The sequence below is a fragment of the Dipodomys merriami genome, unplaced genomic scaffold, assembly GCF_024711535.1.
Source record: "Dipodomys merriami isolate MVZ:Mamm:240054 unplaced genomic scaffold, mDipMer1.0.p SCAF_1, whole genome shotgun sequence".
Classification (NCBI taxonomy): domain Eukaryota; kingdom Metazoa; phylum Chordata; class Mammalia; order Rodentia; family Heteromyidae; genus Dipodomys; species Dipodomys merriami.
In genome coordinates, this window is record NW_027202270.1 from 139,756,905 (window position 1) to 139,781,215 (window position 24,311).

The window sequence follows — 24,311 nt, forward strand, 5'->3', positions numbered from 1 at the left end:
AAAAATTAAAATGGAACATCACACTGTTAATCCTTTTCAGAGCTCTTCCCACAGTGCAGATCTGAGATAAGCTGTCATTTTGAAAGCATATTGCTTTTTTTTTTTTTAAAAGCATTTGGGCCTTTGGCAATAATGACAGAGTTGGTCTTTCCTTTCCCTGAAGCCTCAGCCTCCTTGCCCAGAGATAACATTACTGACCTACCAACCCAGACCAGGGGCTTCAAAGCTGTTTACCCACTAGCTCTGGTGGGCTTACCCCAACACAGCATCAGTGTCTCACACGGTCCCCTGTTGTGACCAAGGACACGTCCTTAAAATGTGGCTGGCCTCCCAGGCTGCAGTCATGGAAGAATGAAGAAGTGACCCCAAAGGGTCTAATCCACTGACCTTTCTTTGCTCTAACCAACTGCCCAAATAAATAAAAACAGCAGGGTAGTTCAGTTTCCCAAATGAAATCCAATTTACCCCTAGATATGCAAGCCTGGTTTAATGTTTAAAGTTCTCAGGCCATCTAAAATCTGTCACCTGGCTCTCAACCAGGGCAACTCCGCCCCCAGGGAACATTTGGCAAAGTCCGGTGGAGTTTGGGGGTTGCCACAAGGGGAGTGAAACCCCGGAGGCTGCTAACCACCCTGCAGTTCACAACATAGCCCCACACAACAGAACTATCTGCTCCCAAATTTCGATCGTGCTGAGGTTGAGAAACCCAGGATTAGAACAAGAATGGGTCAGGTTGCCAGTGCCCTGCTAGGTAAACCTTTGCAGAGATTTTCATTCTATTTAATTTGGTTTAAAATAAGAATTATGCACTCAATGCCTTCAAAGACCAAAAAAGCAAAGCCCTATCACACAAACTAAGTGGCTGTGCATGTGGCACAGGGTGTGGTGAGATCTGTGACAAATCAGTATAAATGCTCACTAAAACCATTCTATTTAAAATAAAAATAACAGTATTCCGGCCAAACAAAACATGTCTGGGCTACATGCAGCATGTGGTGATCGCTACTAGTGATGAAATGCTAAAAAGTTTACCAAGTTTAAACAGAATGGAATAACCACCAGAAGACACTGACTATCTCCAGCTAAGACCAGGGTTTAGGGTCCATTGTAGCAGGAGCCAAGTCTGGAAAATCTGAATGGGAAAAACAGTTTCCTCCACTGATCTCCATTTAGATAAAACCAGTGGATCAACACTACACAAAGTCATGTGTGTAGGTTATTTCACTATTTGAACGTGACACTACTCTCTTAAATTTTTTGCTTTTACTCAGAAGATGTCTTATAATATGTATACTTACTTTGCTTTGGAGGTAAGCAAAAAAGAACCCAGGAAGTTAAAAGGAATCACCACAATTACCCAAATCTAAACCTAAAATTAACTGCCTTGTTTGGTTTGTTTTTCCCTCTATACCGGCCCCACAGGTAACAAGATTCCATTGAAGATATCAAACTTACACGGTTAAACTCTTTCCCAATCATGAGTGGCAGAATATCTACTTAGCAGATATGAGTTCTGGCATTCAATCCCCAACTGACAAAGGAAAAAGAAATCTCCTTCCCACTCAACATTAGCATGGAAGGAAGGTTAAGTACCCCAGCCCTCATATCAGATCAGGCTATAGACAAGAAAGCCAAATCAGCAAATGGAAACGTAAGAAGGAAGAAATCCCGATTTGAGTATTCCTGTGTGTATGCGTGCTTTCTGTAGGAGGAATTTTTGGCCTGAAGAGACAGTATAAACAAAGGCAATCCTGAGGGAAACAAATGATAAGATAAATGAAACCCAATAACTACCTCAGTCTTCCCTTCCACATACTTCAACTTCTTGCATACAAAAAATATACTGAGCCAGGGAGAATTAATACATGAGGTACAACCTCTCTGCTAGCACTCAGTTACTTACCCTGTTCTAAGTCAAAATGTTAAGGGAAGAAGTCCTTCTTTCCAAGGTCAGTGGTGGTGGCTCCTCGAATCCAGAACCTGGTTGATGTGGCAACTAAAGACAGTCAGGGTGATCTGCCCCCAGGAAGGCCCTGAGAACATAACTAACAAACTGCAGCCCAGGAAGCATAATAGGGTTAGGAATGGATAAAAGGTCATTTCAATCACAACATGAGAAGAAATTGAGTCAAATGAAAATTTATTTATATGTGGTTTACTTTCATTTTTAAGCAACCCTTTAAGGAGAAACTATCATAGGCAAAGCAGTTTCTTACCACAGTTCCTAGAACTTATAGAGTTAGAAGTTGTACTCACTCAGAGATGCTCAAGGCTTAAATGGGCCCTAAGAGTTTTTCTAGTGCAACTGGGGCACTATTCCTGATTGCAAAAATACAAAATTAAAAGCAAGCTTGTTCATTTAAACCTCTGAAAACACTGTCATCACTCTCAGTCACTGGCTTAAGTTTCAAGCATTTATCTGTTCTTTACCCTTTTGACACTTAGTTCAAATTACTACTGGTCCTGAGCTATGGAAGGTGGAAGTGAAGAATCTAATGCAAACCTGATTGCCACACAAATGGGACTGGAGAAAAATAGAAATGTTTTGTTGTTTCTTTTATCACCATCATCCAAATTAAATACAGTAAAGGCATAGTAATATTGGATTAACTATAATGGCATTTTTGCAACTTTATTTTTTTTTGCAACTTTAAAATGCAAAAAACATAAATGGTTTTATAAAGTAACTAAATGATTGCCTGGAATAGAAGTATACAACATTTTCTGTATCTACAGTTTCATCAGCCTTTAAGAGTAGAGAATTCAAGACGATTCTTCAAGTGGTTTAAGTTACTTACTTCCTTTCCTTTAGTTCCTTACAATAAGCTTTGTAATAAATTCTGAGGACTTGGAAGGAGACCTAATCTAACTTTTCTGTTACAGAACATCAGGTTGTAACTTAACCCACGTCAAGACATTTCGCTGCTTTGCTTTGACCATTCTCAATGAAAAAAAAAACATTTAAGCCAAGGTACAAATGAACAATCTATCTCATTTGGTAAATAACACTGATCACCATTCCCCTCAAGTGAAAAATCTGAGCTTTATGGAAAAGTAAAGCCAAATATTCAGCTATTCCTCCAAGAAAGAAGAAAGATGAAGACTATGGGCATTGGAAAAGTTTTAGAAAGCTGTCCCTAGTTCTGACCCAGTCTTTGAAATAGGACAGTTATCAGAGGCATGTAATTCCTTGGCCATCCACTAGCAAAGCCTTGCCTCTAGTTTATAGGGTCTGGAGAAACTAAGACACTTAGTGGTTCACTGATGACACTCTTATTCCCCGACCTGTAATTGTTATGCAGAACCGACATATCCACAATGTACTATCTAGTCCTTTTTTGAAAGCCAAAAATATGATGAGCTTGGTAACGGATTGTTACATACATACATACATACATATACATTATATACACATAAATCTAAGCTTAAAAATGTAATTTGTGACTCCAAAACAAAGTGAAGCTATCCTGGGTGCTTCACCTGGTTTGTAAGTTACTAATAAGCCAATCCTAACAAATCAGCCAGAATATAAGAGCCTGTCTCAAAAAAAAAAAAAAGATGGCCATCTGTATTACCCTAACAATGCCCAAAGCTAGAATCTAGGCTACCTAGTTTTATGAGTCTAAATTCAAAAAGTCTATCAAAGCTGGGCAATGTTTGCCAGCTGCACTGCGGGTATGTTCTTCAGAAATGAAAAGAACAAAGACCAGTTTAATAGGTGACCCTAATTGTGTTCCTGGCAGAAATACACGTAACTTTAAACTCCAATCCTGGTGCAATTTATAGAACAGAATGAGTTCAGGTTATTGCTAAAGGTGAATGACATACTTAAGAAGTATAACATGAATGAGGGGGGTGGGGGGAACTTCTGAAATCAACGACTGTAGAATGAATATTAGGTCTGAGTAGCCTAATGACTAACAAGCTTTTTATTTACATTTTCCCTTCCTAACAATATGCCATTAAGGCACAGATTTCTTATTATATCCCTAATTTAGCCAGTGTCTGTTTTACCCAACAGTCTTCACCAAACATTGTCAAAGTGGCACAATATTCAATGTTTTGCCAAAAGGAAAGGATTTATTGTAAGTCAGGAAATCACACCAACAACACTGGAAATTGACCTTGCTTCCCTAGTTTTCCACCTTTAATTCACAATGGTAGCCATGGGTTAACAAGAATTATAATTGCTTATCTGACACCCAAAGTGCTGCACTGTAATAAGGAAAGTTTCTCTTTTGAGGCAGAAAGGTAGAAAAGGTCATTTTAATATCTAAAGATATCCAGTATCAGATTACATTCTTATTGCTCAATTTTTATTAATTTCTTTCCTAAAGAACTTTTACAATTTACGTGAAAAGGAAGGAAAAGAGATATTGTAGGTCCTTAACAAGTATACAGGCTTCTGTACACAAGGAGTCAAACCTAATAAAAAAGGATCTCAACAAATACAGTCCATAGCAGGACAGACTTAGAGATGAAATATAAGGGCATGTCCTTTTTCAAATAGATTGGATAATATCTTTCACACCGCAAAAAGAAGAGAGTTCAAAAGTTTCATCACTTAAAAACAACATTTCTAATCACATATAATATTTTTCTTCCAGAAAAGCAGATTCTTAAGAACTCATTAAGAGGCAATTTTATGGGGCTGGGAAGGTGGCTAAGTGGTAGCGCGCTTGCCTTGCATGCATGAGGCCCAGGGTTCGATTCCTCAGCACCACATAAGCAGAAAAAAAAAGCCAGAAGTGGCATTGGGGCTCAAGTGGTAGAGAGCTAGCCTTGAGCTGAAGAGCTGAGGGACAGTGCCCAGGCCCAGAGTTCGGGCCCTCAACCAGACCCCCCCCCAAAAAAAAGAGGCAATTTTACTCTCAATCAACCCAACACATAATGAACCAGCACTGTCTTACAACTGAGAGATGCAAAGGAAGGAGTGGGTCCCCCAAGACAAAATGGATGGGAAAAAAATAACACACAGGCCAGAGAACTGAAGGCCAGGCAAAAGAGTGGTGTGGACAGACCCAGACTACCTGGATCCCTGATCTCCTCTGGTACTTACAGACTGACTGATCTCAGACTCTCCTATTCATCCATTTCTGTAAAATGGTGATAATATGTGGCCCCCACATTTGTGTAAGGAATCAATGACGTAGCCCAATGAGATAAGCACTTTACATATGCTATTAAAACCACATTAACTCCCCTTGGTCCTGTGGTTGGGGAAGAGCTCTAAGGAGGAAGTTGGGTAAAAACTGAGGGATAAAGCAGGAAAGTCTTTCTGGACACTCCAGCATCTTAGCTGGATCTGAAAGCACAAGAATTTAGAGTCAGGAGTGCTGTAGTGCAGATTCCAGATGAGAGGAGCCACTGCAATAGGAAGTCAGAGAGAGGCAAAAGCCAGCTTAACTATCAGTGAGGAAACTAAGCTTCACCAGAGCGGAGGGTGAATTTACTTACCCCAGATTAACTGGGTTTGGAGGGTTGGGAGGTTTCTGGACACATGCTGCTACGTTCCTGTCATCAAGTCATTTCTAGACACTAAATTCAAACTCTGAAATCAGCTCTGATCTTTTCTCCTGGAATAGTGGAAAAGACACCCAAAAAATTCTTACAGGAAGAATCTGCTGGAATAGGTCACCAAAATCAACTTGCTTCTTATCTTCACCTTCCATTTCAGTGGGGTACTAATAAGGTGGTCCCTCAGGTGCAATGGCATACTAATGAGGTGGTCACTCCGAGAGAGGGTGCATGATAAAACACATCCATCCTTCCATTTCTGTCTCTATCAGCAGCCTGGGCCATGATAAGTAATACAACCTCCATGAAAGACTGTGCACTTGCTAAGTAAACATAACTTCATAATAGCCTGCTTCAGCATGCTCTGCCAATCAGACTTACTCCCATCCACACACCACAACATGTTCTTAAATAGTACCTGTGCAATCAGCCTCTAAACTCCTGAGCTGTCAGAGAAACCACTAAAAACAGATGTATTTGATATAGATTTTAACCTAGAAGGTTTCTTCCATTACCAAGTAAGAAATTGTTAATACCAGAGTAAGTGACAATAGTTTACATTGTTCATTAAAAGAGGAAAAATCATTTTCATTTTTTCTGAAATCTCCAATAAAGAAGACAAGTTTGCTAACCAAAGATGGTACAGTTGCTTTACTTCATAATTGTTTTGTTGTGTCTGTATGTATGGGTGCACATGCACACACGTATGAACCTGGGCTTGCACATTATCATTTAGATTTTTCACTCGGGACTAACGAGTGCTCTGCCACTTGAGCAACAGCTCCTCTTCCTGCATTTTTGCTGCATACCTTGAGAAAAGTGTCTCATGGACATTCCTGTCCCAGATGGCTTCACTTCAAACCTTCAAACCTTCAACATTCAGCCTCTCAAGTAGCTAGGATTACAGGCATGAGCTACAAGCACCAGTCCATGTTAACTGCACTTTGGACTTAACACTTGAAAACAACAGAGCACACCTCAAAACCAGGGACAGCCCCACAGCAGTGACAAGCTCCACTGATTCTTTCCTGAGCCAAATACTTACTGACCTCAGTAGTACCAAACTTTGTTAGAAAAGCTTATTTCCTTTTATCCAACAGCTGTAACTTTTAAGAGTTTTCACACAAGAACTCAAGATTCTCAAGCCAAATCTATAACCAAAATACGCAGATGAAACATTTTCAGTCTTCACCATCTTGTTTGTAAACATGGTATTTGTTCTAAGAACCACAGTACAAACTAAAAGCAGCCTTTTAAACAAAAGTAGCTCAAATAAAACCACACACAGACACTCATTCTTAACACCCAGAACTATTCAAAGAAAGCCAGGATTCAAATTCCACCAAAGGATGTGATCTACCATGCCCCTTCACTGTGACACTTCCCACTAATTTACACTTTTGAAACCTCACAGAAACTGCTGGATGGTAACAAGATGTTACAAATATTAGACAAATGTTCCTCCCTCCTATCAGCTAGACTGGAACAACTGATCCTGTTGATAGAATAACTGCCTCACTTGAGAGAACCATTCTGATGCCAATGGTGGCCTGGTAAAAGCCTTAGTATTATCCCCAGTCTCCTGTCATACACCTTCTAGGAAAGGTATCTGGTTTGGTGTAATAAATTAAAACCAAATAAAATAATAATAATAATAATAAGTCTATGTGGGTGGGTGTATTCCAAAAGTAAATAACTATTAACTCATTTCAAACACCTGCAAGACCTTTGAGTATTGGCTTATGACAAGAGTGAAAACACTTGGCAGAAAACCTGTAAGGGGGGAGAATATTAAAAAAAATAACTATCAGAGAAAAAAATGTAGACCTTGGGCATTCGTTCAGTTCTATACTTAGTACCTATTAAACAATTGAAGTCCCTCCAAATGGACAAACACTACTCTAAATGCTGCAAAACAGAAAACAAAAAATAAAGACTCTGCCCTCAAAGAGTTTATAATCTAGTAGGGAATACAAGTGAACATTTTTCTCTTGATGATCAGTTCTAGGACAAAAATTAAAAGTAAGAGACAATTTCTGGCCTTACTTCCTCATAGGGACACAATCACCTACTTACGATGATGAGGTCAGTCACCTGGTACACAGCATTTCCCAAGCATTTGAATGTATATGCACATGAATGTATATGCAATACACAGACAGACACATGCACACACTCCCTATGTGAAATAATGTACCTGATAAAATGCAAGGAAAGAAACTCTTTGTAATTACACCTAATGTAATCAAGCTACAAATTCATCAAGACTCTCCAAATCCCCAAACCCCCCAAAATTTGAAGACTAAAATATATTTAGAAGTCAGAGAGTGGCATAACAGTAGTAGCAATATAAAGTCTGAGCCAGTAGCGTCAATAGTAATACAACTGTCTGGCCCACTTTGACAAGAACCAAGCTATATTGTGATACAAGAGACCCTCAGAAATGATAGCACCATGTTACAATGTCAGAAAGTTCAGAACTCTATGTTTAAGCCTTCATCCCTCGATTACTTTGGGGAGAATAGGAGGACCATGAGGCACAACATTTTATACCTACCATCAACTTTGGCTCTCTATGCCCCCCTCCCCATGTTACCGACGAGCCAGAGGTCCCAAAGGTAGAACAGGTTAACCTCGGAGCAGTATAGCTAGTAATTACAGAGCCAGAGTAGGACCAAGGCTCCTCCTAGTCTTGGTCATGTGTTTTTTACTCATAAGGAGTGGATCGTTCAGATGTTAAGAAACCCACAAGGGATAGCAGTAACTTCCAAAAATTCAGGTATAGATTCTCCCCCTTCTGCCACCACTTCCAAGTAAAAGCACATAGGGCAAATTGGGAATCTTTGCTGGTGTCCAGGGAGCTCACTTTATGCAGTCTACTGCGAGTGTCATTTTAAGAAAGCAGAAAGCAGACTACAACACTACTTAGTTACTAGGTTACGGGGGGGGGGGGGGGCGGGGGGAGGATGCACAGAGCCTGAAAGCGGAAAAGAAGCTGTTTTGAATTGTAACTTTCGGGAGTTTGCCTCAGGAAAAAAAAAAAGCCCCGCTTTGGAAAGGGAGGTGGAGAGATGAGGTATTGGCAAAGTGAGAGTGAGAATGATCCAAGAACGGGGTCCAAGCTATTTACAAGAGAATGGGGAGCAGGAGGCTGGGGCTGGGACAGGGGTGAGGTGGGGAGAGCAGCTGGGCCGAGGGCGAACGTTTGACCACACCCACCGGCCACGCCCTCCCAGCTGCCCGCAGAGCCACGACGAATCGAAACAGCAGTGAGAACAGTTAAGATTCCGGAGGCAGCAGTCGCCATGGCAACCGGATTCGTCTTGCAGGCAAACTCGGCTTTCCATTCACTGGGTCGTGCTCAATCTCCAGGCACTACCAGTTCAATGAGAGCAAAACGGTCACGGGTGGCATTTGCTCTCCGTGTTCTCTCTGAGGTTGCCGTGGGGGAGGGGAAACGGAGCCCGGGAATCCACTCCTAAGCGCGCTAAACCACTTCGCGGGGAGGGGGTCGGGGTGGGGGGAGGGGGAGGAGGGTGGGGGAGAGGAACAGAACACCCCCCCCCAAACCCAAGCTGTGAGCAACTTGAGACCTGAACAGGGGTGGGTGAATGAGTGAGTAAACGAACGAAGGAAGGTCCAAAAAAAAAAAAAAAAAAAAAAGGAAATGAAAATCTTGGGGACTTAAAAAGAGAGTGGTCACCAAGCCCGGCCTCGCGCACGTCTCCAGGCAGAGGGCTAGCCGATCGCGCACAGTAGTAGGCTTTTGGCACCAGCTGGGTCAACCCGATTATCCAGCCCTCCTGGCCCCACAGCGAACCTTATCATTAGATTATCCGACATGCCCACCCCACCCAACCCCCTCTTTAGGGGCAACCGGTCGCCCCAACCCAGATGCCCTTTGGCGAGCGAGCCCCGGCGTACAGGAAAGACGGCGATGCGTCCGGAGAAGGACGCGGGCAGGAGCGCAGCCTCCGCTGGCCGCTGCCCGCCCGTCTACCTCGCTCCCTCCGCCAGGCCCGAGGTTCCCCCTTCCCTCGAGAAACCTTACGCTCAGGCTCTGCCTGAATTACTGCCACTCCCTCCCTTCCGAGTGGGTCGTGCAGCGAGGGTGTCAGGGATGGCGGGGCTCCGCTCCACCGGGGACACGCGTCCCTCCTTCCCCGTCGCTGCCTCCGGGTCCAGCCTCTCGGCACCACCGGTCCAGGAGGAGCTCCCGACCGCAAGTGGCAGAGCTCACAGCCCCTCGCCGAGGTTACGATCCCCGGGAGCCTCCGACCGCCGCCGCGAGCCGGGGGGCGAGGGGTCCCGGGCCCGCGCCCCCCGCGGTCCCCGCGCCTCGGGAAGAAAGGAGGGAGGGACCCGGGTTCTCCGAGGCGCCTTCCTCGGGGATTCCCTCGTTGGCCGCCGCGCTGCAGCCATTTTCCAAACCCTGGTTTGGCAGCTGGGAGCTGTCTCGGTGCCGTTCCCATCCAGACCCAACCTGAAGGACGAGTTTCGTATTTACCTACTGGCCCCGGAGCTCCGGGGAAGGCAGAGGGAGGGCGCGCCGCGAATCCGAAGCCGGGCCCGGGAAGGAGCACGCCCACCCCCGCTCCACCGCGCGGTGCCACCTAATGAATGAGCGTGGCGGGCGAGAACGGCGAGTCCCCCTTACCTGAGCAGCCCCTGCATGCTGGAAAGGCGGCTCTGGGCTCCGGGTACAATGGGATCCGGTTAAACAGTTTCCTTCGCTGCCGCTCGTAGGTTACCAACTCGCAGGTGACATCACCCTCTCCTCGCCTGATAGGATACAATGCTGCGCCCACTGCGCATGGACTCCCCGGCCCGGCCCACAGACTTCTGGGAGTTGTATGCCCAATCCCACCGGAGAAGGCTCACATAGCCTTGCTACCTGAACTCATGTAAACTACATTTCCCGACATGACCCTCTTCCTCTCTGTCCCCGCCCTCTGGTCCCGCCCCCGATGGGACCCGCCCTCTTGTCTTGCTGGGCCAGCGGTGGTGGTTCCGAAGCTGGGCTGCGGACAGCACCAGCCGGAGGGAGGGGCGCCCTGCGGTCGTGCCCTCCGACTTGACCTTTATCCCCCGCCAGGAGAGCGGGCTCCTAGGTCTTCGGGGGGTCCCGGGCTCTAGCGCACTTGTCTAGGCATTTCTGCCCAATCCTACTCTCTTGGTCCCAGCTGGAAAGGATCGATTAAGCTTTTCTCTGCATTGCCTCTGCAAAGCAGCTAATTCATGGCACCCGCAGGACTCACTGGTGTCTGGCTTAAATGCGGTCCTGGTAACCCCCATTCCCCCAAGAGGAGACTTCTTCAGCTGGGAAAGGAATCCTCGTGCTCGGTTCATTTAATCTTTTTTCTTCTTCTTTTCCTTTTCTCCACTTAACGGAGACCCCGTGACCAAGAAGAACGCGGGAAACAGCTTCGTGGGCTGAGCTGTCAGAATAACCAGAAGGTGTCACTAATAAAAAAAAAAAAATTAATGTGGTGTTATTGGCTGGAGAGACAGTCGCCACAAGGCTAGTCAGGAAGCCTGCTGGCTGCCGCTGCTGCTGCTGCTGCAGAGATAATAGTATCGCGCGGCCATGCTTTTGTCATCCCTGTAGCTCTCAATTCAGAAGATAGCATGCTTGTCTAAAGTTTTAGTAAATTATGTATATGGGTGTATTCTTAAATCCTCATTTTTCATGCTTCGATCTTTAAAATAAAAATTAACCTTAAAGCAAGCACCGTGCCCTTCAAGGACTCTCGTCATCTTAATACACTGAAATGTTTATTTAAAGGTAAGCCAAAGGTGTGTAACAAAACTCTGAACCTTCACAGAGGTTTTGATTTTTAATGGATGCAAGATTTTTAATCATTATCCTACAAATGTTAGAGATTATTATTCTTTTTAAAATCTAACATTGAAAGCAAATCTCCAGTTGTCATACACACACAAAAAAAAAACATTGTAAATATGATCATGCTATTTGGTGTGTCAATCAGAAGGTTCAGCTCACACACCCATTTTCACCAGCAAAATCTCTGTAAGAAACCAAGGTTGACATATCCAAACAACTCTCTACCTGATCTTTTGTAGAAATTGTCTCTCTTCTCATGTCATTCTTCTGCAGCACTTAGGTTCAAATGGGGGAGGGGGGGAAATGTTGAAATAGTTCATCTTCAGGGATGGAAAAAATGGATTTTTTAATTTCTGTTTTGTTTTTCTTTTCTGAGATGTTTTAGTGCTGAATTCTGGTTTTCTTTTAACAAACCTATTCTTTGTAAACCAGACCCATTGTACTTCACTGCAGGAGGATAACTGTGAATGTTACTCTTCCGAATGCTTATGTTTCAAATATTATCTTAAATGGAGAACAGACAATGCAAATGTTCCCTGAGCCATCAGATTAAGGGCACACAGTGATAACTCCAGCTAGTGGGTAGGCTTAATGCGTTGTACAGTTCATTGTGGGAAAATATTCAGAAAGAAACTCAACCTGGGATGATTCTAAAGACTCCCAATTTTATAACTGTGCAAAGCTTTTAGATGGAAATATAGTAAGTGAGCCTGAAATTTATTGCCTCAATAAATTGAATCCTGCCTTTCTGTAAGACAGGACTTATCCTCGTAGCTAAAAGTATGGTATTGAGGCACACTTTGAGGAGTATTTTATAGGTGAAATCACCCTACAGCAAGTTCTCTTAGCACTTCAGCAATAAAGAAAAGGGTATGGTTTACCTAAAGAAAAACAAATTTTCATTCTAACGATATTATAATGTATGCCATGTGACAAAACTCCTCATATAAAGAACAGCATACACAATAGACTATAAGCACAGAAATGTGTCAATGTACACATGAGCTGTTTTTTTATATCTAATAAATATAAATATAGATAGTAGAAAACACCATGTTTCAAAATGGTGTTTTGGGATTTTTATTGCTGTTGCTTTTTCTGTATGTAGTGATGGATTTGAACTGATCCCTGCACCATGTCTTTGGTAACCAAGGGAAACAAGATGGCTCTTTAGCATCAGAAATTCAGACTGCAGACCTGGAACCAGAGGAAGCTTAAATACTTCTATGAAGACAGAAAGGGACTCAGACTTTGTGTGTCTGGGTTTGGGTCACGCTCTCTCTCTCTCTCTCTCTCTCTCTCTCTCTCTCTCTCTCTCTCTCTCTCTCTCTCTCTCTCTCTCTCTCTCTCTCTCTCTCTCTCTCTCTCTCTCTCTCTCTCTCTCTCTCTCTCTCTCTCTCTCTCTCTCTCACACACACACACACACACAGACTCACACACATGATATCTGTCACCCACAAACTCGTTTATATTTTTTACACACTTGTTGGAAAGCTTGTATTTCATTCCTTTTAGGTAACTGAGTCATCTCAGAAACTATAAAATAAAACACACAAGCTGTCTCTGGCTAGCTTAATTTATATTCTCAGTCAAAAAGGTTTCTTTACTGTGTTTTTTTTCTTTTCCTTTTTGAACAACTGCTGCTGTTCTTATAAAAGGCCCTGCCTCATCCAATAATCATGGTCTCTTAATTAGAAACCTGTGGGACTGTTGAGAATAGACTCTCTGTATGACTGGAGGGAGGAGCAGAGGCTCCTTAATGAGCACTTTGCTGAGCTTCTCAGAATAATCTCTCTCAGTTCTGATTGTAAGGTTTTACTCTAGATATTGAGTTTGATTTATTTTTACTATATAGTTACCTGTTTGTTTACTTTTGAGACAATGCAGGTTTTTAGTCCAGACTGGTCTTAAAATTATTCTTCCTCAACCTCCTGAGTGCTAGAATTACAGGAGTGTGTCACCACACCTGATTGATTGTGGTTTAAGCAAAGGAGAAAATAAGATCAACAGAGAGAATGTTTGTAGCTTTATATGTTTTTGCTTAACAGCTTGGTGTATCTTAATTAAGTATATATGTCAAACCTAGATTTGACATATTATTTTGCCATTTTGGGTTTTGTGTTTATTTGATGATGCTGGTAGTGGTAATGATGATGGTGGTGGTGGTGATAGAGTGTGTGTATGTGTATGTGTGTGTGTGTCTGTGTGTGTCTGTGTGTGTGTCTGTGTCTGTGTCTGTGTTGGTACTGGGCTTGAACTCAGGGCCTTGCACTCTTGTTCGGCTTTTTTGCTCAAGGCTGGTGCTCTACCATTTGAGCCACACTTCCACTGATGTTTTTTCCTGGCCTGTTGGAGATGAGTTTCTCACATGTATGTGCCCAGGTGACTTTGAACCTTGATTGTTAGCTCAAAGCTAGTGCTCTACTACTTGAACCATAATGCCACTTCTGGGTTTTGAGTGGTCAATTGGAGATAAGGTCTCACTGGGATTCTTCTGCCCCAGCTGGCTTTGAACCCATGATCTTCAGATCCCAGCCTCCTGAGTAGCTAGGATTACAGGTGTGAGCCACTGACGCCTGGCTGTTTTAACCATTTTGAGTCATGCTACATGGCTTAAATGTGTTGCTTATTCTTTTTGAGCCTCAGTTTCCATGTTATAAAATGAGGCCAACAAAAATACTTCACAACGTTTTGAGGACTGTATTAGATGAGGCCTGTAAAAACACTTTTCAGGGACAGGCTGAATAGGATCAAGTAGTTCACATGTGTAAAAATAGAATATGAAAGCTGGTGAAATTCTTTTGGAAAGAATAGAGTGAGATAGAGAAGAGTGATTGATGGGTATGATACATTGTATGTGTGTGTAGAAATGTTACACTGGAACCCCCCCACCCCCACCATGTAAGACTAATGCTAAAAACAATAACAGCCACAACAATAAAAAACACTGTCAACCTGAAAGTAATATAGAAATGCTAGTTTTTGTTGTCACTTACAATTTTTCCATAATGATTATGTCACATTTATCAAGCCCAAGCTGAGCCCCAGTAGATCACACCAGTTACTCAGGAGGCTGAAATCTGAGGATAGTGGTTTGGAGCCAGCATGGGCAGGAAAATCCATGAGATTCTTATCTCCAATAAACTACTCAGAAAAAGTCAGAATTGGTGCTGTGGCTCAAGTGTTAGAGTGCTGGCCTTCAGCAAAAGTGGCTCAGGAACAATGTCCAATGCTCCCTAGGCCCCGAATTCAAGCCCCAGGACCCCTGCCAAAAAAAAAAAAAAAGGAAGAAAAGAAGGAAGGAAGGAAGGAAGGAAGGAAGGAAGGAAGGAAGGAAGGAAGGAAGGAAAAGGAAGAAAGAAAGAAAGAAAGAAAGAAAGAAAGAAGGAAGGAAGGAAGGAAGGAAGGAAGGAAGGAAGGAAAGAGAAAGAAAGAAAGAGAAAGAAAGAGAGAAAGGAAGGAAGGAAGAAAGAGAGAGGGGAGGAGGGAGGGAGGGAAGGAAGGAAGGAAGGAAAGAAAGAAAAAAGAAAAGAGAGAGAGGAAGGGAGGGAGGGAGGAAGGAAGGAAGGAAGGGAGGAAGGAAGGAAGGAAGGAAGGAAGGAAGGAAGGAAAGAAGGAAGGAAGGAAGGAAGAAATATCAGGCCTAATTTTGAAATAAGTCAATAAAAACTTGTTGGAAGGGCTGGGTGTGCTGGCACAATCCTTACACTAGATATATTAAGGCAGGGGAAATCACAAGTTAAAGATCAGCCTAGGCTACATAGAAAGTTCATGGCTAGACTTCATAGCAAGACTGTGTCTCTAAAAAGTAAACCTAGGGCTGGGAAGGTGGCTCAGTGGTAGAGTACTGCCTTGCATGCATGAGGCCCTGGGTTCGATTCCTCAGCACCACATAAACAGAAAAAGCCAGAAGTGGCGCTGTGGCTCAAGTGGTAGAGTGCTTGCCTTGAGCTGAAGAGCTGAGAGACAGCGCCTAGGCCCAGAGTTCAGGTCCACGACCGACAAAAAAAAAAAAAGTAAACCTATTTAAGTAAATTCTGTCCTTAATAAGAGACTATTAGGAATTATATCTCATGCATGTATTATCTTAATCTAATTTGTAAATGCTTAGAATGATTCCTATTTTCTTGGTGCAACACTTTAAAATTCTCATGACTTTAAGTTCTTTTAGTGACAGAAAATAAAAAATTCCTATGGCCTGTTTATGTAAAACAAACAATGTATTTAGCAGAATATATTGGAAGGGTTAAACCAACTAAGACTCAGGAAGAACAGGAACCTGACCAGCTCTGGGCCCCAAAGCAATAGTAATTTTAAGAATTGTCTAGTAGCCATCAGTTTCTGTTGCCTTTTAGTTGCAAATTTCAAGTTCCTGAGAGAAGCTGACAGCCCTGTTTGCTCAGGGGTACTATCCACAGGTATGTTTCTTTTTGGGGGGGGGGGGGTCCAGTCGTGGGGCCTGAATTCTGGGCCCGGGTGCTGTCCCTCAGCTCTTCAGCTCAAGGCTAGCGCTCTACCACTTGAGCCACAGCGCCACTTCCGGCTTTTTTCTTTTTGCTTATTTGGTGCTGAGGAATCGAACCCAGGGCCTCATGCATGCAAGGCAAGCGCTCTACCACTGAGCCACTTTCCCAGCCCCGATATGTTTCTTGACAGGTAACAGCTCCTTAGAACTGCATTGATACTGCCTGAAATATAATTGCTGGGCCCAGCCTATGAAGAGTTTGGAAACGACCCTTTAAGGATGGATTCACAATTTGTATCTTAGCAAGTCCTCAAGCTGGCCCTGACTCACTTGGAAGTTTTCAAGTGCCTGGTCAATTGTAAAGATCACAAGATAGTGTAATTCAGGTATGATCACTCAGGATCTATCTCTGTGGAAGTCTTTCCTGAGGGGAAAAAAGCATGGCAATCCTGGCAGTGACCTCAATTGATGTTGGGCAAAACTCAGAACTGTCAGGATCTTCAAGGTAAAATTTGGTCTTTCCTGTGAGAGAGAAAGGGGGGGGCGGGGCAGGAGGGAGGGAGAGAGAGAGAGAGAGAGAGAGAGAGAGAGAGAGAGAGAGAGAGAGAGAGAGAGAGAGAGAGAGCGAACAGTGTGCTTTGTGCCAATTATTCAATTTAGTCTCTGCATAAGCACTTGAAAAAAATCATTTTGAGAACTAAAAAACACTGAAGGAAAAGATAAGGTAAATGAATCCAACTGAAATAAAATAATAGTCATAGTAATACCATCAGGTACAGTGAAAAATAGGGGAAAACTGGTCATATGGCCTAGTGGTAAAGGACAAACATGGAGAAAACCATGGTACAAGCATAAGACTCCAGCTTTTTGAGAGGTATAGGTAGGAGGATCAGAGTCCAAGGCAGGACATGTCAGAAAATATGAGACTCCAGGCTGGGAAGGTGGCTCAGTGGTAGAGCGCTTGCCTTGCATGCCTGAGGCCCCAGGTTCGATTCCTCAGTACCACATAAGCAAAAAGAAAAAAGCCAGAAGTGGCGCTGTGGCTCAAGTGGAAGAGCGCTAGCCTTGAGCTGAAGAGCTGAGGGACAGCGCCCAGGCCCAGAGTTCAGGCCCCACGACCGGACCTCCTCCCCCCCCCCCATAAAAAGAAAGAAAATATGAGACTGTATCTGAAAAATAACGAAAGCAAAAAAGGTCTAGTAGAGTGCTCTGGAGGCCCTGAGTTCAAAAGCCCAAGTAAAACAAAGCAAAACAAAAACCTCTCTCCCAGCCAATCTCTTAACAGTCCATAGATACTGAAACAGAAATTCACCTTTTATGTATCTTAGATACTCTGTCTGTACTGACTTCCTCATTGCTTGCTCACTCTTAATCCATCTATGAGACCTACATTGTTCAAGTCTGAAGCCTCTGGTTCCATGTGACTAGTCAAGCTAATTAAAACTGCATAAAATGTCAAAATTCAGTTTTTCAGTCATAATAGCCACATGAGACCAGTGGCTGCCATATTGAATATCACTGGCAATGTTCCATTATGTTCAGGAAGTATTATGGGACAGGTCTACGTTATAATCTCTTACTCACAAATTTTTAGATCCTTTGTCATGAAACCCACTTTTATTTTTTTCCATCTTCCCAAGTAAAATTGCAGAGAGAGAAAGAGCGAGAGAGTGTGCGAGTACAAGAGAGAGACAGAGACAGAGAAAATGAAAGGAGAGAACATTTAAAAGTAAGTCAAGTTTACCATTTTAAGCTTACCTCCTATCCTTCATCATCTGGCACCATGAAAAAGGCAAATAATACAATAGAAAAATGGCCAAAAATTTTGCACAGGCAACACCCCCCCCCACACACACACATAGTTTTAAAAGATGGCCAAATTCATTAGTCACCAGGAAAATACAGAGACTACAATTGCGTATTACTACATAGCCATCCACTATAGGGATATATTTGATAAACTATCATAAAGGATATAAAAGAATAAGCATGAATATGATCCAATGGCCCACAAGTCATAATAGCCATCACATGATTGGATGAACCTCATAAAAGTGTCATTGGATTAAAAGGCCAACACTGTATGACTGATCGCATATAAAACTTGATGAAACACAACTAACCAGGAGAAAGTGATAGGAGCAAGTATGAAGGAAGTCTCTGAAATGCTGGTGGTATTCAGATTTTTTTGTCTGGATGCTTTCCACACAGGCAATTCACTTTGTGAAAAATCCATGATGCTCACCTATGAGTTGTGCATGTTTATATAAATTAAAAACTAGGCCAGATTATCTCAAGATTATTCCTACAAGGAATGACTATGGATGCAAGCCCTCTGCAGAGCCAAAAGATGCTATTATAGCTTTTCAGTGGGGCCCAGGTAAACAGTCTCTGGGCAAATGAAAAATGTAAACAAGGTGTGAGATTGGGTTAGAGAATTTACCATTTTGTCACAGGTAGTAGGAATGGTTTCCCAAGGCACTTGGGCCTTACTTTGGAACCCTTTGCTGCAGAGGTTTTGCTGGCCAGAAGGTTGGATGACGTTGATCTAATAGCCAGGGGTGTTGCCAAGTAGACAAACTGAATCCATGTTTGAATCCATGGCCTGCGATCTGTGACCACCAACCATATATCCTGATGGCAGCTGCTACCTTCTTCTTCCCAGCCTGGGTACCTTTGTTCAGTTGAATCCACTGAGAACCTCACTTTGCTCAGTAGTCAAGTTCCAGTAATGTTGCCTCTGTTATGTAAAACTCTGTACATTGTTCCAAAGTTTCTTTGGGTAGGGGAAATCTTTGTACTTCTCCTGAGGAAAAATAATGATGTTCTAACAAATATTTGAAATATGAACAGATTATTTTATGTATTGTGATTTCCAAGTATTTTTTTTTTCTTTTTTTTTGGGGGGGGGGGGGCGGGGTCCGGTCGTGGGGCCTGAACTCTGGGCTTGGGTGCTGTCCCTCAGCAATTGAGCTCAAGGCTAGCGTTCTATCACTTGAGCCACAGAGCCACTTCTGGCTTTTTCTGTTTCTGAGGAATCGAACCCAGGGCCTCAGGCATGCAAGTCAAGCGCTCTACCACTGAGCCACCTTCCCAGCCCATCCAAGTATTTTTCTAATTACAATAGTTACTCATATTCTTTGTAGGGAATTTATAATATACTGTTAATTACATTTTAAAAATTCTACAATTCTCGAGAAATATTTCTCCCCTGATTTTCTTCATTGAATTGACCATAATTAGCATCTTAACTCCTACATAGTATTTTATTGTGTGAAGATAATTATTTTTTAAATTAGCACCTTCCATAGAAGTTATTATCTTCCTTCCTTCCTACTTTCTTTCCTTTCATTTTTCCTTCTTTGCTTCCTTTTCTTGCTTTCCTTCCTTTTTTTGTGCCAGTCCTGGGACTTGAACTCAGGACCTAGGTACTCTCTGTCAAGCAGTAGGCCAACACTCTACCACTTGAGCTACAGCTCCACTTCTGAATTGTTGAATAGTTTATTGTAGATGAGAGTTTCATAAACTGTCCTGTCAGACTAGCATTGAACCAAGATCCTAAGATCTTAGCCTTCCCACTGAGTAGCTAGGATTATGGGCATGAGCCCAGCGCCCAACCAGAACAAGTTGCTAATGTGTTGGTATTATCAATAACTCTGATGATTGTATTAGTTCAGCTTTTGTGTCCATTCATGATTATGTCTTTAGAAGCAAATATACAGGGTGAGAGCATATACATGCTTTTAAAATTATTTGCCAAATTACCCAGATTATTGTTTTTATTACTAATAGATGCTATAGTTGCTATGTCTTATTAGTTCACAAAGTTCTCATGTCTTCTCAGATACTGAATCATGTCCTGGAAACAACATAAATTGAGATAAACTCTCATAATGTCAATGGGGTGGTTAAGGGAACAATCAGGCAGGAATGAATGACCCAGGGGAAGGGCAGAACTTGTGCTGTCCATGGTTAACTCTCCGCTAGGTGAATTAGTTTGGTAGGGCTTCTTTAAGCACCATAGAATATTCTACCCTCACAGTTCTGGAGACTAGAAGTCCCAAATCGATCCCTGTTGGCAGAATTAGTTCATTTTGAGGGCTCTTGTGAAAAGCCTTTCTCCTTGGCTTATTTCTAGACTTGGTCTCTCTCTGTGACCAAGTTTAAGCTTTTTATAAAGACTCTGGTTGTATTAGACTCATCCTTTCTTCTTTTTCTTTTCTTTTCTTCAACTCATGGCCTCATCTTCTTGCTTTGCTTTTTCACTCAAGGCTGGTGCTCTACCACTTGAGCCATGCCTCCATTTCCATGGTTAACTGGAGATAAGAGTCTCACAGACTTTACTTCCCTAGGGGGTACTGCAATTCTGGGAACCTGGGATTAGGACTTTAACCAATGAATCTGGAAGAGGAGGGGATAGATTTCAACCTAAAACACTCAGTAAGCCCACATGAGGAAAATCTGGCTTTCTTGATTTCTAACCAGCATAGATGTTGGAGTATTTGAACATAATGAGGAAATAAAGATAGGATAAAAAAAACTGAACATAGCAGCCTAAAACTTCAGGAATAACAGAATCTGAACATAGAATATCTCCTAAATTCTGTAAGTTTGGAAACTATAGTCTTATTTCCAGCTACCCAGTCCTGTCATTCTTGGTCAGGAATTCTTAAATAAAATCTCACTCTAGTGAGCTTCTATTGGTAAAAATCCCCTGGCAGTATATTTTAGACAAATCACCCCAAGTTAGCTTTCAAAATATCTACTGCCAAAGGTGTGATTCAATCTTTTCCTTTTTTCTTTAAGCATCAAATCTCTGCATGGGCTGTTTAACCCTAAGATGGATAGACTATGTATGGCAAAACTTTATGTACAAGTTAAAAATGCTGGGTATTTAATGTAGAGAAAGAACTCTGTTTACTTTTTTTTTTTTAATTCTCTTTGCTGGGAATTATCCTGGCAGATGCATTGGCCTTTGTGGCAGAAATATTACAGTGTATCAGATTCATATAAGAGCCTTGTTTCACAGCGGGTTGGATTGCATTAGAATTTAGGCACTGGATTTGAAGATTAGGGACCACTTTAGTCCTGTATTACATGAGAACCTTGTGATGTGGAATTTCTCATGGAAAGCCACACTTCAGTACAATATGTCATGCCATATTATCTTTGCGAGAGTATTTTCTCTTCGCCAAACTGTGATTGTAACCTTTTCTCTCGGGTTGTCTGTGCCCTCTCTCTGTGTCTCAAGCTCTTAAAATAATATTTTGGATTGTCAGAAGACTAGCCACCCAGCAAAAGAGGAAGGAGAATCATTGGAATGCTTTATTCTGGCTCTGTTTCCCTGCAAGTGACAGGTTTTCTTCTCTGGGATTTATGTTATTGTTTTAGAAAATTATCTTCACTTAAATCTAAACATAGTTAAAGCAAGCAAAATATAACCTCATTACTTTTCACACATGTGAAACAGTGATTCTGAATAACAGGGTCATCTCCCTCTTGACTTTTGCATGGAAGTAACTAGATTTGAAGCTACACCATTTCTGGCTATAAGCCCACGAGAACTTGCAAGTCCAGTAGCTTTCAGTAAGGTCAACACTCAAATGGGAAATTCCAAAGAAACCCCATGTCTCAGAGATGAACGGGGATTTTGAGAAAGTTTGTGCCCTCCGTTCACTAGTGGCAGATCCTTAAAGCCATTGTTTCAGGAAGCCTTTAAAAATGTATATCCCTACCTGAGGTTCAGGTAAGTGTTTCCATAGTGAGTTGCTGGATTTCCATATCATTGCCTTATGAAAACTCATGGTCAAATGTCAGGAATTTGGGGGATCAGTTGTTAAGAGTTAATATTGAAAATTTAAAAAAATAACTGAGTATAGTAATACATACCTATAATCTCAGCTCTTTGGGGAAACAGAAGCAGAAGGATGTCAAGTTCAAAGTTAACATGGGCTACAAAGCAAGACCCTCTCAAAAAACCAAACATGAGTGATACAGCTCAGTAGAAGAGTGCTTATCTAACACATACAAGGCCCAGCACAGTAATAACAATAATAATAACAACAACAACCCCTGAATTGGTCCCCAGTACTATAAGAATAATAATAATAACAAAGTTACATATATTACAAAAGTAAAAAAATACTCAAAAGCTCATCACTTGTTCATTGTTACTACATTATTATCTATGTTCTTAAGGTTCCTTCTGAATCAAAAATGGTGAAAGCAAAATGTTATATGCATACATCTTCCCAACCCTGCACACATTATTGAATTATTAGTTCAAAATCATCATGGCAGGATCATGTGCATCCTAGGCATCCATGTCACCTTGCATTTGTAAGGAAGAGAATAAGTCCTGAACTTTTATGCAATACTCCTCTCCTGTGACTTCGTTTGCTGTGGAGTTAGGAACAGAGAGTCCAAGCATGTGTCATCATACTCAGTGTGGGCGGAAGAAAGGGTGACATTAGATTATGTGCTGGGAAGAGCCAAGTCCTTTATTGGATTAAGAAAAAAAACTGTGCGTTTCCCCTCTCACAGGAAAGAAGAACATGGTGATAGATTGGTGGGAGGAAATGATTTTAAGACAGGAAGAGAAGGAAATCAGCCTGGGGCTATTGCATGTACATGTCAGATGGAATGTAGGAAGAATTCTGAAATAACTGTGCTATCACTGAGCTCAGGACCATACAGAAGCTTAGAACAGGAACCCACATGATATACTTATAAATATTTTAATGAGTTTGCAAAATAGTGATAATAAGAGGGTTTTTTAAATTAAATAAAGTGTTTATTTGGGGGCATAAGCTATTCATCTCAAATCTCAAGAGTCATGATGACTTTACTAGAAATGTAAGGTTACTAGAAGAATTTAAACTCAGCTATTCATCCAACACCTAACCGATTATATATATATATATATATATATATACATACTACATTGATATATTATATTGATATAATTAACTTCATTAAAATTATATTGATATACTGCAATCAGTATATGAATCCCAAATTAATTCTGTGTCTGCTTCCTCTGTATGCATTATAAAATCATTCTTTTTCCTTATAAAAGCTTGATGGTATAAATGGTAATCAAGTTTCCAGGCTAAACAGAAAAAGCAAAGGCCTCTCCAAAGAGATTGAGCCATAGTACTGATGTTTTTGGCCCAAGATACAAGTGGCTGGGGGCAGGCGAGATCTTTGTAGGGATGAGAAACAAATAAGAACACCATTCACCTGAGACAGTAGGTGATGCCCTAGAAACTTCTGACGCAGGTGAGGGTTCTCCTTGCCATTCCCATCACCATTCGTTTTTGCTTTCTCAGCAGGTGGTGTGCCCTCTCTAAATCCTCCATTCCCTCCTGGTTCTCGTCACCTGGAACTCCTGAAGCACTCCAAGTTCCAAAAATTGCTTGCTCCCTCTTTCTTCAAATCACCACCCATCCATCCATCCATTTTTCCAACAGTTCATCTCCAGTGCCATGGAACAAATTTACAACAATGGGTGAATGACGAATGCCTCATCAATTTATTTTTTTACTTTTTAGGACTTTTGTAAACACAGATTATCTGTAATGGACATTGTACTATGAACTTAAAGAAACCCCCACAAAGTTCTGCCAGTGCTAAACCAGATTTCTTCAGATAGCCTGAGAAGATATTTCAACTATTGCATTTTCCTCTGTTCCTTTTTTCCCCTTTCCTTTGTAATATTAGTCTTTTGGTTACTGATTTCTAAGTGCTCATTTGTGATTGTGTTAACATTTAGTTATGCATTATAAATGAAATACCATCTCCCTTTTTTTCCTTTTTCCTGTCATGGGGCTTGAATTTAGGGCCTAGATTCTGTCTTTGAGCTTTTTTGCTCAAGGCAGGTGCTCTACTACTTTGAGCTGCAGCTCCACTTCCAATTTTTAGGTGGTTAATTGGAGATAACAGTCTTATGGCCTTTCCTGTCTGGGCTGGGTTGGAACCAAGATCCTCAGATCTCAGCCTCCTGAATAGCTAGGATTTCAGGTATGAGCCATCCAGCATCTGGCTAAAATATCTGGTATATTTTACTATGGTACTCATGTTTGGATTGGCAGGAGTTATATATTATAATCATGTTCTGTTTTATGAAAAAAATTCACAAAGCAGAGAAAATTTTAGAGAAAAGAATACCAAGTTGGACAGGCGTGAGAGAAGTCCCCAGAGGCTCACTTTTAGTGCATCACCTAATCCTTTAAAAAATGTTTGTGATTTTCACAAACTCTTCCATTTGACTCACATGTTTTCCTGGGCTGGAAGTATAAAATCCAAAGTTGGATTTTCGCTAATCCTTGTTCTGATAATCACCTACTGGTACAAGCAGCCCCAGAAAAACAAATGTCCTGAGATTAAACATTATAATTTGAAACCTTTTTCAGGATTTGTACATAAGGGGTTCTTGTGTGAGAGCTATGAACTTTCCAGCCATAAAAGAAGAACACTGTGAGG

The 24,311-nt window shown here is 41.8% G+C and overlaps 1 protein-coding gene across 2 annotated transcripts in view; it reads right to left on the bottom strand.

The window, feature by feature from the left end:
• Daam1 (dishevelled associated activator of morphogenesis 1) overlaps positions 1–10,282 on the bottom strand; it is a 169,260-nt gene extending 158,978 nt beyond the window's left edge. For both annotated transcript variants that reach the window (XM_070032563.1, XM_070032554.1), the window contains exon 1: positions 10,175–10,282. The gene's annotated coding sequence lies outside the window, so the exon portion shown is untranslated. The remainder of the gene's footprint in view (positions 1–10,174) is intronic.
• Positions 10,283–24,311: the final 14,029 nt, after the last annotated feature.